General features: G+C 37.4%; 1 long non-coding RNA gene across 1 annotated transcript in view; it reads left to right on the forward strand.

The window, feature by feature from the left end:
• LOC139828636 (uncharacterized) overlaps window positions 1-12,775 on the forward strand; it is a 153,180-nt gene extending 140,405 nt beyond the window's left edge. The window contains exons 3-4 of the long non-coding RNA XR_011740495.1: window positions 11,374-11,545; window positions 12,649-12,775. This is a non-coding gene — a long non-coding RNA (uncharacterized lncRNA). The remainder of the gene's footprint in view (window positions 1-11,373; window positions 11,546-12,648) is intronic.
• Window positions 12,776-13,741: the final 966 nt, after the last annotated feature.

Genomic DNA, 13,741 nt, shown 5'->3' on the forward strand with positions numbered 1-13,741 from the left:
AGTGACTTTTTCATTTGAATTGGTTGCTACAGGGAAGGCTGGATCTTGAATCAGCACCAGCGGTCAGATACTTCCAAGACTAGCCAAAGACAGACGCTAGCTGAATGTCTTTAATCCTCTGTCTCCTACAGTTCCTCTTCTACCATTGCCATAAAGCATCAACCATTTCTCTAAAGAGGGCATATAATAGCTATTTTACTAGAGTATAAAGAGAGATGTAGCACTTGAATTCTCACAAGAGGTGTAAGTAATTAGCATGCTAACACTGACCTTTATGTCACCTAACTGTATGGCCTTTTGCTGAAGTTAACCTTACTGAAGAGAAATAATCTGAGAATCTGGCTTTGGTTAACTGCATAGTGAAAAGATATGTTATGAAATTGCCATATCCCAAGGCACTGCAAGAAAATCTACCCATGACACATTTTGAAGTATTCAGTTAGTAAAAGTGGTGTCTTCAGATCTTGAACAGGTATCCAGCTGTCAGAAAATTGTGTTAAAAACCCATATCAAATGACAAAGCTTGCATACAAAGGAAATATGAGTTAGATTAGACTTTTGCTGATGCAATACTGCATATTTTCCTTTAATTCAGTTGAAACATGTTGATCATATTAAATAGCTGTAATTATGTCTCTAATACTCTATACCACTCCATGCCATATACATGTTTTTATGCAGCTCAAAGATCTCTAAGAGTTTTCAGACCTGAAATGTAGTTCTGTAGTAAGCTTCTTTATGAGTTTTCTTTGATTTGTGAAAATGAACCCCAGTAAAAGACAGCATACCTAGAAGTAACTAGCTTTTCCCGTCTCTGTATAAATATGTAGATTTTATTTCATAGCAATTTTCTAATGCTACAGTTTAAACATTCATTTGCTTTTTTCTACTATTCCGACTCACTCTCCAATAAACAAGTGGAATAGAAATGAGTCTAAAACAACCAGAAGATTAAAGCCAACAATAATGGAAACTGAAGCACATTTCCAGCTATCACTCCTCATGGATTTACAGCTCATCGCCCAGCTCTGTTGCACAGTCAGTTATTATTATGGCAAGCCATAGTTCACTTATACAGGTATTTATGGATTTTTTTCTTAAAAGTCACCGGTTCTTTTCTGCATTAATTCACTCAAAAATATTAACATTCTACCTGCAAGGATGCTACTAAGCCATATAGCTCCTGAAGCTCCAAGAAAATATTAAGGGTTTGGCTACAGGTTTCTGAATGTGGATTTCTGAATATTTGCCCATTTATTGATCACATTCTCTACTGCGAAACACCAGTAGGAAAGTACAGAGCAAGAAACACATGGAGCTATATAGACACCAAATATCTAGCGTTGGTGTAATAGCCAGGTATTCAATATAAATAATTTATTTTTAAGTTGTATCTATGTCTCTCTGTTGTACAGACTTCTTTATTTTCAAATGCAATTCAGTAAAAGTCAGATGATGAGGAGGAGGATTTCACAGCAGGCAAAGGGTAGGATGTCTCCTTTGAATGAACTATCACTGCTGCCACTAGGTTTTTATTTCTAATAGGGGATGCTGCTAAGATTCTGCACTGGAAACACTGGGGTTAAACTGGGTCTGTGTAAAACACCATCCTGAACTCATCTCATTTTAATTCCTGCAGTACCAAATAGTGCAAAGATTGATACTGTGTTCTTTATGTTACAGTCTGCTCCTCATCAAAGCTAGATTAATTTAGGGGTGAACAATTTGCATTGCAGTATCTGATAGAAATGGCACTTGGGAACCTGTCACTTTATCCAGACACACAGTATGTTCAGGCCTATATTGGAGCAATACATTAATACCCTTTTGCACACAGTATAAACATGTCTTTAATTACTCTACCAAGCATCTAGATGCTGTGATAAAGGCTCTTTTATATAGAGATAAGATATATTTTTAGACTGTGAAGGAAATATTCTAGTGAAAGTAAATATCTGTCCCTACCCAACTCAAAAAGATTACAAAGAAAAATCAATATATCGAAAACAAAAAATTGTCAGAGGTAAACACTGTTTGCTTTCCCCTTACTCGTCCAAGAAAGAAAAATGCTAAGTTCATGCTAAGTTCAACTTAAACAAGGTAGAAAGTGTGTATAAATGATAATCAGCCTCTTTGTTCCCTGTTCCTTGTTGCTTAGAACCAAGCACTTTCATTTTGGCTTCCACTCTTCAGGAACTTTTTCCATTTTAACAGCCTGGAGGCCTCCAGTAATGAATTTGCAGAGTTATAACTGTGGGAACAGATGGGGATAATGATTTTGACCAGAATTTCATTTAGAAAGACAATGTAGATTGTATTGAGAGAGGGAAAGTGCCATGTACTTGGAAAGATGCTGCTGGCCGAGGAGCTTGGCAAACCTCAACAGCTCTGGTCATGGTGGTCTGACCTTAGAGTGGAACTAAAGAAATATCTGATTTGGTGTATGACTGAATTTCCAGCACCTTCTTTTCATTCACAGTAATTGGGCTCCTCAATTATGCATATGTATTTTCCTTGGGTTTGCAGTATATCTTTAGTTGACTTCTGTTTGCTTTAATTATTAAGAAGTAGCTTTGAAATGGAATGTCCTCTTTGCAAATGTGACCTTACGTGAATATGAGCTAGAAACTACTGCTATCCGAACTGTCATTTACTGCCGCAACAGGAGCTCTGCCTGCTGAATTCTGTAATTCAGGAAGCAGAAACTTTCCAAACACAAACTTTGAGTTCTTGAGCAATAGCTCACAGAAGTTCACAGATATATCCTTTGCAACAAGCAAGTATGTATTTCTACGTTTAAAAAAAAAAAAAAAAGAAAAAGGTAAATTTAAATGGAGCAAAAGTGAAACATCTCAATAAATACTTTTTTATATTATCAGATTTTATTTGCTTATGGCTGTCCAATAGTGGATAAAAAGCATACCCAAATAACAACAGACTATAAAAAAATTGCAAAGTCTAATTGCTTTGTTAATTGTTGTGGTATATTTGTGTAGAGGTCAGCTGTAGAGATCTTTATTCAAACCAGCAGTACTAAATTTCATGTAAGCTGAAAAAAACTCCACAATTCAAGGCAGAAACCTAGATAAAAACAAAGAAACCCAAAAAACCCAGCTCACCAGCCCTCAAAACACAAACAAAACCAACCAAAACCCACAAAACACAGACAAAAAAACCCCAACACACACACCTGCACGTTGTCCATTTGCACATTACAAGAGACCTTTTGAAAATATTTTAGCCATGTATGATTAAAATACTCTTAGTGGCAGTCCATTAAAACGAATTTTGACTGGTGGCATAAAATACTGTGAAACTATTAATGTGGTTATCTGTGGCAAATTTACAGGAAAATCAGATAAAGTATACATCACACTTATCTTGATAAATAATCTTCCAGAACTTTTATTCCAGGATATTATCACATCTGCAGATTAAATTAACTTTTGTTGCTACAGAAACACATTTTTGTGCTGCACTGCATGAATCATAAAGTTCTGTGTCTTACACGTGTATTGTGAGTCTTGTTGACAGTGACTTAAATACTGCCACAAGTCCTGAGAGTTTCCTTATGCATAATGCAGTTTGTTTAATATATACAGATTAAGGGCTTGATTCGTCCAGGGATTTAAATGCAAGAGTCTCATTTGAAGCAAATAGGACTATCTAAATTGTTAAAATGAAGCAAAGTATTTAACATATGAAATTGAGACCTAAAAAAGGAGGCTGGAAATAGATCTGTGACTGCAGTCCTCTAAAGTTTTTTTTTATTTTTTCTTTTATCTTTTTTCTTTTTCTTTTTCTTTTTTCTTTTTTCTTTTTTCTTTTTTCTTTTTCTTTTTCTTTTTTCTTTTTTCTTTTTTCTTTTCTTTTTTCTTTCTTCCTTTTTCTTTTTCCTTTTTCTTTTTCCTTTTTCCTTTTTCCTTTTTTCTTTTTCTTTTTTTCTTTTTTTTTTTCCTTTTTTGATAGTTGGTACAATTTTTGCTCTCATATTTTAAAATGCAAATGGAAGCAGGTAGCAGAAATACCAGCTCAGCACCTATTTCCCACTGCCAACTGCACTGAGCCCAGGGGAAATGGCAAGGTGAAGACCAACTGGCAATGGAAAGGAATTCGAGCTGCAGAACATATGGTCTCTGTTTATACTCTTTTTCTACAAAATTGCAGATTACTTTTGGAGAGTAAATGATCCAAATATTACTAATTTTTGTCCCTCAGATTCCCTAGAATGGACAAGTTATCAAAGAAAAAAGGGTAACTCTTGCTAAAAAATGGTGTGTTTGTAGAAAAAGATATCATAATAGTAGAATAGATTTAGAACATTTATTTGTTTTAATCTGAAAAATAATTTTAAAGAAATCTTTCCTGCTCTGTAAATCTGCCTGAAACTCTACAGAGCAGTACGACTTATTTTTAAGTTTTCCTTTTTTCCATAGCTTCATTTGGAGTGTACGTCCTCTGGGAAATCAAGAATCACAGTATGAATCTCCAGTGTTTACACAGTGCAGTCTAAGTTCTCTTAGATGTGGATGAACCCAATTGGACACTGGGGACCTTTCATGAGAGACAAATGAAACTGCTCGTGAAATCTGTGCAGAATAGATGATGTATTCTTTTTATTTAATTCACAGTTTATTTACATGAATTATCCTTCATCCCAGCACTTGTCTATGCACATCTACAGTTCCCATGATGGTAGAGTGGGAAACATAATTCCAATTTATTTGAATTGTTGATTTCTTAAAAAAAAAAAAATTAAGAAATTGTTTTCAACCCATCATGAGGGAATCAAGCAGACTCCAGTGTGGTACTCAATGCGATGATGCCCTCGCATCCACGCTGGAAGTAAGTGGCTCCCAAAATACCTAAAAAGAAGTGCACGGCACCATTCTGGAGGAACATTTTCTGTGACTGGGGAGTCTCAGCATGCGGTAAGTACCTCATGTCTGGCTTTCCCCGGGCAAGTTCCCATGTTGTGACCTTTCCTTTCATTCCTAAACTGATTGAGACCCTTGTCTCTCATGTGAGGATGTGGCCTCAGTGAGTAAAGCAATGATTTTTTAATAATTGTTATAATCCCTCTAACGGTGCAGCCATCATGCTATATTGATACTGATTTTCTGAGGATTTAAAACATTATTGCCACTGAGACAACGTCAGAGTAACTGCAATATTCACTTAGTTGCAGTGTTCTTCACGAGTAAAACCATGATGTTTAAACCACAAGAGTAAAGGCTTTCAACATCTCTTCTACAACCTTGCGCTTGCTTCTGAGGCTCTCTGTTCATTTCACTACTTGCTGTACCTTGATCTAACTTGAGGCATCAATTCTAGAATTGTTTACTCCATCCTTGTTGTTTCCAGGACACAAAATCACATCAAAAAGCTATGATCCATCTGCTGATATAACACAAATGAGATAAATTTCAGAGTTTTGGGGTTTTTTTTTACTGAATTAAACACTGATCAATTAAATAGACAGTTCAAATGCAAATAAAAAGTTCACAGAGGAACTGAACAAAAATTAGAAGTATTCCAGGCATTCAGGAACTACCGAGTCAATAATCTGCTTCTGTGAAACCTGCGAATTGCTTTCAGGTATTTTTGAGTAAAAAAAAATAAAAATCCAGTAAATGAAAATAGTAGTAAGGTCAGTCAGCTGAGCCACTGATGAAACCTGTGTTTAAATACAGCGAGATATCCCTTTAGTTTTGTAATAATTTGTTAAGGAAATTCACAACCAATATTAAAGCATATGGTAGAACATATGGCCATCAGGCTTCACTGTATGGCTGAGCCCTGACTTTACCCTGTTAGCTATCTATCCAGAGACAGAATCAGGGCTAGAGTAACTTTCCATGTTCAGTGTTGGAGAGTCTGCAGTCCAGACCAGACCTCTTTGTGTCATTCTGCAGTTCTTGAGATGAAGTTTATCTTTTGCCCCAGCTGTTCTAATAGGGAAAACTGCTGGCTAGGGAAGAAGCAGAGCTCTACCTAGCCTAATGTATAGAAACATATAAAACCCACCACTCTTATCTCAAGTGAAAGTCCTCATTTTGGATTTCCTAAAGACCTTTTCTGTTTGAAAACAGACAACCGAATAAGTGGGAATGTTTGTTTTGTGAGTATATAACAAAACAAAAATAGGAAATGTAAGGGCAGCAAATGAGAAGAAAACATTCCTTGAGTTAAGACTTTCAAAACACTTTTTGTGTGCTTGCAAATGAAAGCTTATTCAGCTGTTTCTTCTCCAATTAAACATATGAAGTCTCCATAGCAACAGCCATTTTGTAAGACGCATATATTTCATGATGTTTCAGATACCAAGCAGCTAACTAAAGGAGAAGGGGAAATGCCATAACCACAAAACAGGACTTTTTAGAGTACTTTCTAGGGAAAGAAACAGTACTTACTGCCACAGAGCAACAATTTCTTGACAGCAATGTTAATTTTTGAATTTTTTCTTCTTTTAAAAAAACAAATTATGCATTTCCTTCTCTGTCCTTTTTTGTGCTATATTGTAGAATGAGATGTGAATTTTAAAAGAGAATTTTACACACAAAATTAAAATAAATTTTAAAAATATATTTTGCAAGCCATGATGCTACAAAGCTAGATTTGCAGAAGGTTAAAGTCCTTTATCAATCACTGAAGTCACTGCAGAGATACCAGGTTGTAAGATTTGGGGTGCTGCAGTCAATCTGTTACCAACACACTGGTATAAGCAACTGAAAAATATTGTTTCTGTTGCACAGCTGTTTGTCACAGCTCAGCAGGTGCTGTGCAAGGGAAAGAATGCAATAGCTGCCCAGAAAAGATTTTAAAACTTATTTTGATAATTGTGTTTGTTGTCAGTCATGTGAGGACTAAATGCTGCGCCTTTTCTGCACAGTGCTCATACACAACTGGCATAGCATGTAAAAGTAAAGCAGTAACAGTAAAGACTTGATCCAAACCCCACAATTACAGAGAGGAGGGTTTTGACACAAGCTTTGGTGCTATATCTGTATTTACAATTTCAACCCCACCCAATATTTTATCATAGAATCACAGAATGGCTTGTTTTGGAAGGGAACTTTAAAGATCATTTAGTACTTGGTGAGAGCCTGAGCCTGTAAATTCAGTAGCAATATAAATCCTGATATAAATCTGCAGCAGTGCAGAGAGGGAACACTAGACATGGATTTTGGTCAGCAATTCTAAAGGCAGTTTTCTCTGACAGTCTTTTGTCCAGATGCTCTATGGCATCAGGCTGTTTATCTTCCAGTTTCCTCCAGACGTCTGTGTTTTACCTTTAAGTATTTCTGAACATAACATGAGGAAGGACACCCAGTGATAGGGAATTATTGCTGCTGCTCTTCAAGGGCCTTTTGAAACACTGGTGCTCACCATGTATACCTGACCACTTGTGTTAGAGAGTGATGGATATGAACTGAAACAGGTGAACAAAAGTGTTTTTGAGATCACCAGGAAAGGGAGAGCTCATTTGACAGGAAGATCAGGATAACCTTGGCTTTGTGTAGCCTGTCAAAACAGAGGCTGAGGGAGGACAGGTTTGCTTGCTATCAATATTAGAGATACACGGCAGGCTGGGGTAGTGGTTACTTAGGCTGGATAGCAATGCTGAGCACAGAAACACATTTTTTAAAGGCTGAATATAAGTGCACTTTGAATTAAAATTGGAATTAAAATTCAAATTTACTGCAAATCTGGGGCTCTGAAACTGCTTTCTAGCAGGAATATCAGACGAAAATAAATATCTGATCAGCTATAAGGTGTAGCTGGCTAAGCTGATGACAGGTGCTAGAAGGTAAAAGAGTGAAAAATATTTTTTGATAAAGCGATAATGTAAACCCTGTGCTCTGTTACTTTTCAGTGTCTACAAAAACAACCCTGTCCCCTTGCTCCTGGTTCAGGGTGATTGGGGTGCCTTTGGAAGGTCACCCTTATAGCCAGGGTGCAGCTAATGTCAAGGTGCTGTTATCAGAAGTTTTTCGTGCGTGTGTGAAGTTGCCGTGGAAGTGGACAGAATCAGTGCCCACAGACTCAGGGTATGAAGTGGTGCTCATCCACAGCTGGATGTATGCCCCAACCTGTCTACAAAGAGGGACTTTCCTCTGAGCTGGATTCCATGGTGCTCTTTTATTCTCACAGAACGAACTGAGGTCCTGCACACTTTTTCCACCCCTTCATACTAGTAGTTTTTCTCATAGAGAGCCCAAGTAGCAGCCTCAATTGTTCAACTGGAGTAGCTGATAGCTCACTCAGTCTATTTCTCCATGGTACGTTGTGTTTTCCATAACAACATTAGGTCCTTTTTCTCCTCTGATGTGAACAACAGGCCAGCTTCTGCCCTATTTTTACAACAACATCAACAAATTTGAACCTGGGGGAAACCTGTTCAGCATTGGTAAGGTAACTGAAGCATGACTTTCTTTAGAATTAAGCAATTTAAAATGTGCCTTTCCTAGGGGAGCTCTGTTATTTTTTTTTTCCCATAAGCTAATTTGAGGTTTGTTTTCCCTTTCTCAGCATGACAGTTTGAGTGCTAATCCTTTCACTTAGGTCCCATAAACTCCAACAAGAACACATCACACCTGAAAATACCAAGTGCTATGAGTGATATTTCTGTTGGAACGCATGCCTAGCACAGCTAACCAGCTAACTATGGGGGGGCTCAAACAGAGGATTAAAATGTTCTGTCTGCCACGAATTGCCACAGGTACTTGTATTAATTGGATTATTAATCTCTGTAAAGTACATAATAGCTAAATAGAGTTTTCTGTATTTTCAGGTATAGTATTCTCTAAAATGCCTGTGTGTCAGATTTTCCAAAGCAAAGGTAAAATGTCACCAAAGCATTTCCATTAAGGGGAAGATGGGACCCCATCATATTAATCCAACTCTTTGAGAGGCTGAAAATCTCAGGAGATGAGCAGAGTATGAGCCACTTTCCAACTTCTGGAAAGTAATTTTCTATCTTTCCCACTGCATGTTGGGGCTGAGTGCAGGCAGCAGTCCAGTCTCAGACAGCTCAGGGTAAAGTTGTGGATGTCATGATTTCTTCTGGCTAGAGAAAGACCTTTGTGGTAACAGCTCTTTACCCCTGAGAAAGCAAGCAAGCCAGCCTGAGCTGGATGGCAGGATGGACTCAGCTCAGATCTAGTTCTGAAAGTTTTTGGATTACTGAAATTCTAGTCTGTGGTAGTATTTTATATAGACAGGGTTCTTCTTTGATAGTTTCAGCAACATTTTATGCATCCTTTACCTCTTCAGAGGCCTTGCTCTTCCAGATATTCTTGAGGGAATTTTTCTCAAATATCTTTTCTGCTTTGGGTAACACCTTTAACATTAAGTTGTGACTACTTTTTTTTTTTTTTTACTACCCTGCTCCTTCACTGCCTGGAAAAATAAAATACCATTGAATTTCTCCCCACAGTTTAGAATATTTAGACATGACACATAGTTTCTGACCAATTTCTACTTTGTGGTACTTCTAGTGTGTGGACCAGAAGGACTCTGTTCATTACTTAGGCAAATGTGTCAGTGCAGAAGAGAGATTTCTTGAACTTTGCTTGAGAGAACCATTGTCATCATAATTCAGTACTATACAGCAAAATTACTTTAGTTAAGGATCATTTGATAACACAGCACGTTGTAGAGCAAACTACTGGTTAGAAGTGTCAGGCTAATTTAGATGACTAGAAAATTACATTAAGCAACTCTCTTCCTGCGTCATTTGTGATGCTAAAATTCTTTAACATTAACTGTAACCACGGCAATTTTAATGGATGTACAGGGTACTACTCTTGGGAGAAACACATTGAAGTGTTCCATAAAATAATGAAATTTGACATGTTTGAATGACATTAATTTCACAGTTACATAGAATAGAGACATTCCTTTAATGTGTACCATTATGTTACTGTAATTTGTAACATGACCAACTACTCTAAGTTTGTCCCTGTGTACTATCAGTATATGCAGTGTAGGAATAATAGTATCTAGTTTCATAAAAGAATGACAGATCTGAGTATTTCCAGTTCAGAGAATGGACACACGCTTTTTCTACGTTCATGGCATAGTACCTTCTGCACCACTTTTTACTGAAATTGAATGATTAGCATTAAGGTTGCATTTGCAGTTGCAGTCTTTCTCCCTGGTATCACTGCCCTTCAGCTTGGTCATTTATGACAAACTGGTTCAAAAACGGATTCTTGTTAGCAAACATTAACCGATGGACCCTATTTCACTGTCCTCACCTCTCCTCAGTAACTCAAGTGAAGTCAAATGTGTGTTCCCTGTACATATATACTGCGTCTTTTTTGTTAGCTTGGTCTTATGTGAGTTGCACCACCTTCTACTGTGTCAAAGGCTTTAAAGGAAACAGCTGTTCTTATTTGATTATCACTTCAGTAGAGCTGTATTTCATGGTGTGTGCTACAAGTGAGAGAATAATAAATCAAAGTTGTGACTTCCATCATAACTCAGTTTAGACAAGTCAGTACCCTGCCAGGTCTGGAATAGACCCTTCTTAAGGCATCTTATGATAGCATTCTTCAGCCTAAACACCATAAAGTTGGGTCCACAACGTGTAAATAGCGTGAGCACAAGAGGTGGCTGGTGGGATGGGCAGCACATATTTGGATTGTATACTGAGAATTATCTACAGTTATGTCTGTGTTGATTTTGTGATCTTTCTTTTTTTCTTTCTTTCTTTCGCTAACCCGGCTATCGATGACAATGGGTTTTCTTTATGGAAAACTATTACTCATCAGTTTTAAAGATAGGCTTAAATAAGGACTGTAAGATCTGGATACTTAATCATGGAAGCTGCCTTATTTACAGCAATGTTGCTTCTTCAGATTGTCAAAAGAGTTGTTACAATGACAAATATTCCCATTCTGTAACTATTAACATGTTAGTTAAAGAAAGCAGCCTGCAAAACCACCTGTACATGAGCTGTTGATGCAAACTGGCACCCAGATCAGCAATACATTGTATACAGATTGTATCAGGCTTAATGTGTATGTGATGTAGAAAGATTTGCAGACCATGGTCAGCATTTTGACAGGATTTCCAGCTGTCCAGCAGCATCTATCTGATAATCTCAGAGAACATCTCTAAAAGCAGAAGGGCTGTTTGTTGCTACTGAAAGTCACAATGGTAGAGTCACTTGTGCAGGAGATCTAAGCTCCCAAAGTCAGGATAACAGCACTTTGATTTATAAATGAAATTTAATGAACTTTTGTTATTTTTACTTTATCAGGAATTATTTTTTAGCAAATACATGATCCTCCATCCCTGTGCCTTTTTTCTGCTAAGGCACTATGGGAGAGAACACAGGAATGTTATCAAGCTTTACTTCTGCAGGTCTCATCTGCCTGGTGAGGAGCAGCTTGACACCAAATTCATTAAGATTTGTTCAAGTGGAGAACTGATATTCTAAACAGGAAGAAAACTGTGGCAGTGATGGACGAAGTGCAGAAGTGGGGTTGCACTGGGCATACAAAGATGCTTTGCTTCAAAGGGCAGGTCGTGCAAGGTAATTGAGAGTATGAATGGACATGGACAGCTTAGAGTCAAATTAGATTAGTGCAAAGGCTGTGAATAAATAAGACCTGAGGAACAGAAAAGTAGTAGAATTAACAGGAGGAAACGAACTGTTCCTAAAAAACAAAAAGGTACAGTATTGTGAACAAAATGATACAATAATCAAATCAATGCTTTCAGAAAAAGTTCTGGTGCTTTTTAAATATGAAGCATAGATCCTATGTGACAGCAGTACCTTCTGGACCCACAATCTCTGCTATAATTTCTCATTAATATCATCTTAGATTAATTACTTCACCCGTAATATTATTAGAAATAACAATGAAAGCAATAACATGTAGCCTTGGGGTTGATGCAGGCTTCAGACCTTTAAAGACATATTTGTTTGGAGCATTTTTAGTTACTATCATAGTATTCACACTCCTTTCAGCTGACCAAAGCTAGGAGAACATTGCTTTTTTTCTTTCTAGCTATGCTTTGGCCACATTCTGGCACATTCGACTGCTTGTAGGAAATGTAAAGAAATCTTGACCACTCCGTCTCCTGTAGCCCTGATTCTCTGGGCTAGAACCCTAAGCATTGCATGCACTATGAATGCAGTGTAGTCTCAGCTCACATATTGCTTCCCTTATGCTTTTTTTTTTAACTTCCCTGATCCTAAGTTATCAGCTACAACACATTTTTTTTCTATAGAGATGCAGTCAGCAAGATGAATCACAGTGAAATCAATATAATATTATAATTAAGGATAGATCTAGGTAAATCCTATAGCAGGGTTTTAATCTCAGCAATTTGAGATTATGAACCTCCAGGACTCTCAGTTAATTTAGGAAAATAAGAGGTTGTATATATTGTTGCACTACCTTGAATCTGTGTAAGACAGACCTCCTAAAGAGCTACTTGTAACCAGCTGAGGTTCAGCTCTCAGTTGCACCCAAGCACCCTCAGAGATCAGGGCAATCATGAGCACCAAGAGTAGAAAATCAGAAGGAAACAGTTCAGGCTGTTACATTTGCCCTTAACGTTTTGTGACTACAATTTCATGTTTTGTTACTTCATTTTAGTATTGCATAAACATTTCTTTCGTGCTCCTAGGCCTCAAAAGACTGGAATTTTTGCAAACAACTGCAAAAGACTTGTCTGCTTCAAACTGCTTGTGAGTGAAACTGCAGCTGGATGAGAAGCACAGTGAAGAGCAACAGGGAGATTATCCTTCATGAGTAAGCAATACTCACAGCCAAGTGGGTGTCTTTATTTTGCTCTGACTCTGATTTTTCCTAATTTCTTGCCTGGGTCAGTGTGTATCCTCAGTTTTATTGTTGGAGCTTTCTCTTCTGCACTAAGGAACAGTTTGACCTCTTAGCTTCTCCTTTTAATAGATGTTTATGTGAAAACATCAAAACATTGGCTGCACAGCACTCTGAGATAAAATAGCCCCTCCATGAAAAAAGAGGTATGATGATTATACCTGATATGGTACAATTGGTTCCAATACCAGCAACATCACTTTTGGTATGCATTGTGTTCTCTGTGAAGCCATGTCCTTATCGAGATCTTGTTTATCTGGCTGCAAACTGACCTGATTTTGGTTTTAAAGTAGGAGGAAGGAAAAGGGAATAAAGTGATTGTGCCAGTGATAATTTGCAACCCGTGCCTTATTAGCCAGTCCTTGGGAGCTGTTATTGGTGCTGTACCTAGGGGAGAATGTTGTAGGTAATGGAGCAGGGTTTTCTGCTCCTCTGGTTTTTCGGTTGGTTCTTTCAATGCAAGTTGAATATTGGCCCCTTCACACCTCCAGTCTATCTACAGCCTGTCTGTCCCAGTGGGGAGCAGTGACAGGGCAAAGATCTGTTTATGACATATTTTTTGTAATTCATTAAAGGTGGGAAATGAAGCCTATGTGAATTCAATCATTCTGTGGCTGAATGCTCTCCAGCAGTTTATAAACCCATCCCCTAGGGTTTGAATGTTAGCCAAAAGAGAACAAGTATTCGTTTTTATGTTGATTTTGTACATTCCCAGAAAAATAACAAAAACAAAACAAACAAAAAAATCCCTTATTCTTTCATTCTGCATCATGGTATTTCAAAAAAGAAAATATTCACGTCATTTGTAATAATATACAGAAAATGGTCTGATCACCTATTGAGGTGGGATGATTAGTTATTGCCCTTGTCTCCATGTTGCT

Source organism: Patagioenas fasciata, chromosome 9 (genome assembly GCF_037038585.1).
Source record: "Patagioenas fasciata isolate bPatFas1 chromosome 9, bPatFas1.hap1, whole genome shotgun sequence".
NCBI lineage: Eukaryota > Metazoa > Chordata > Aves > Columbiformes > Columbidae > Patagioenas > Patagioenas fasciata.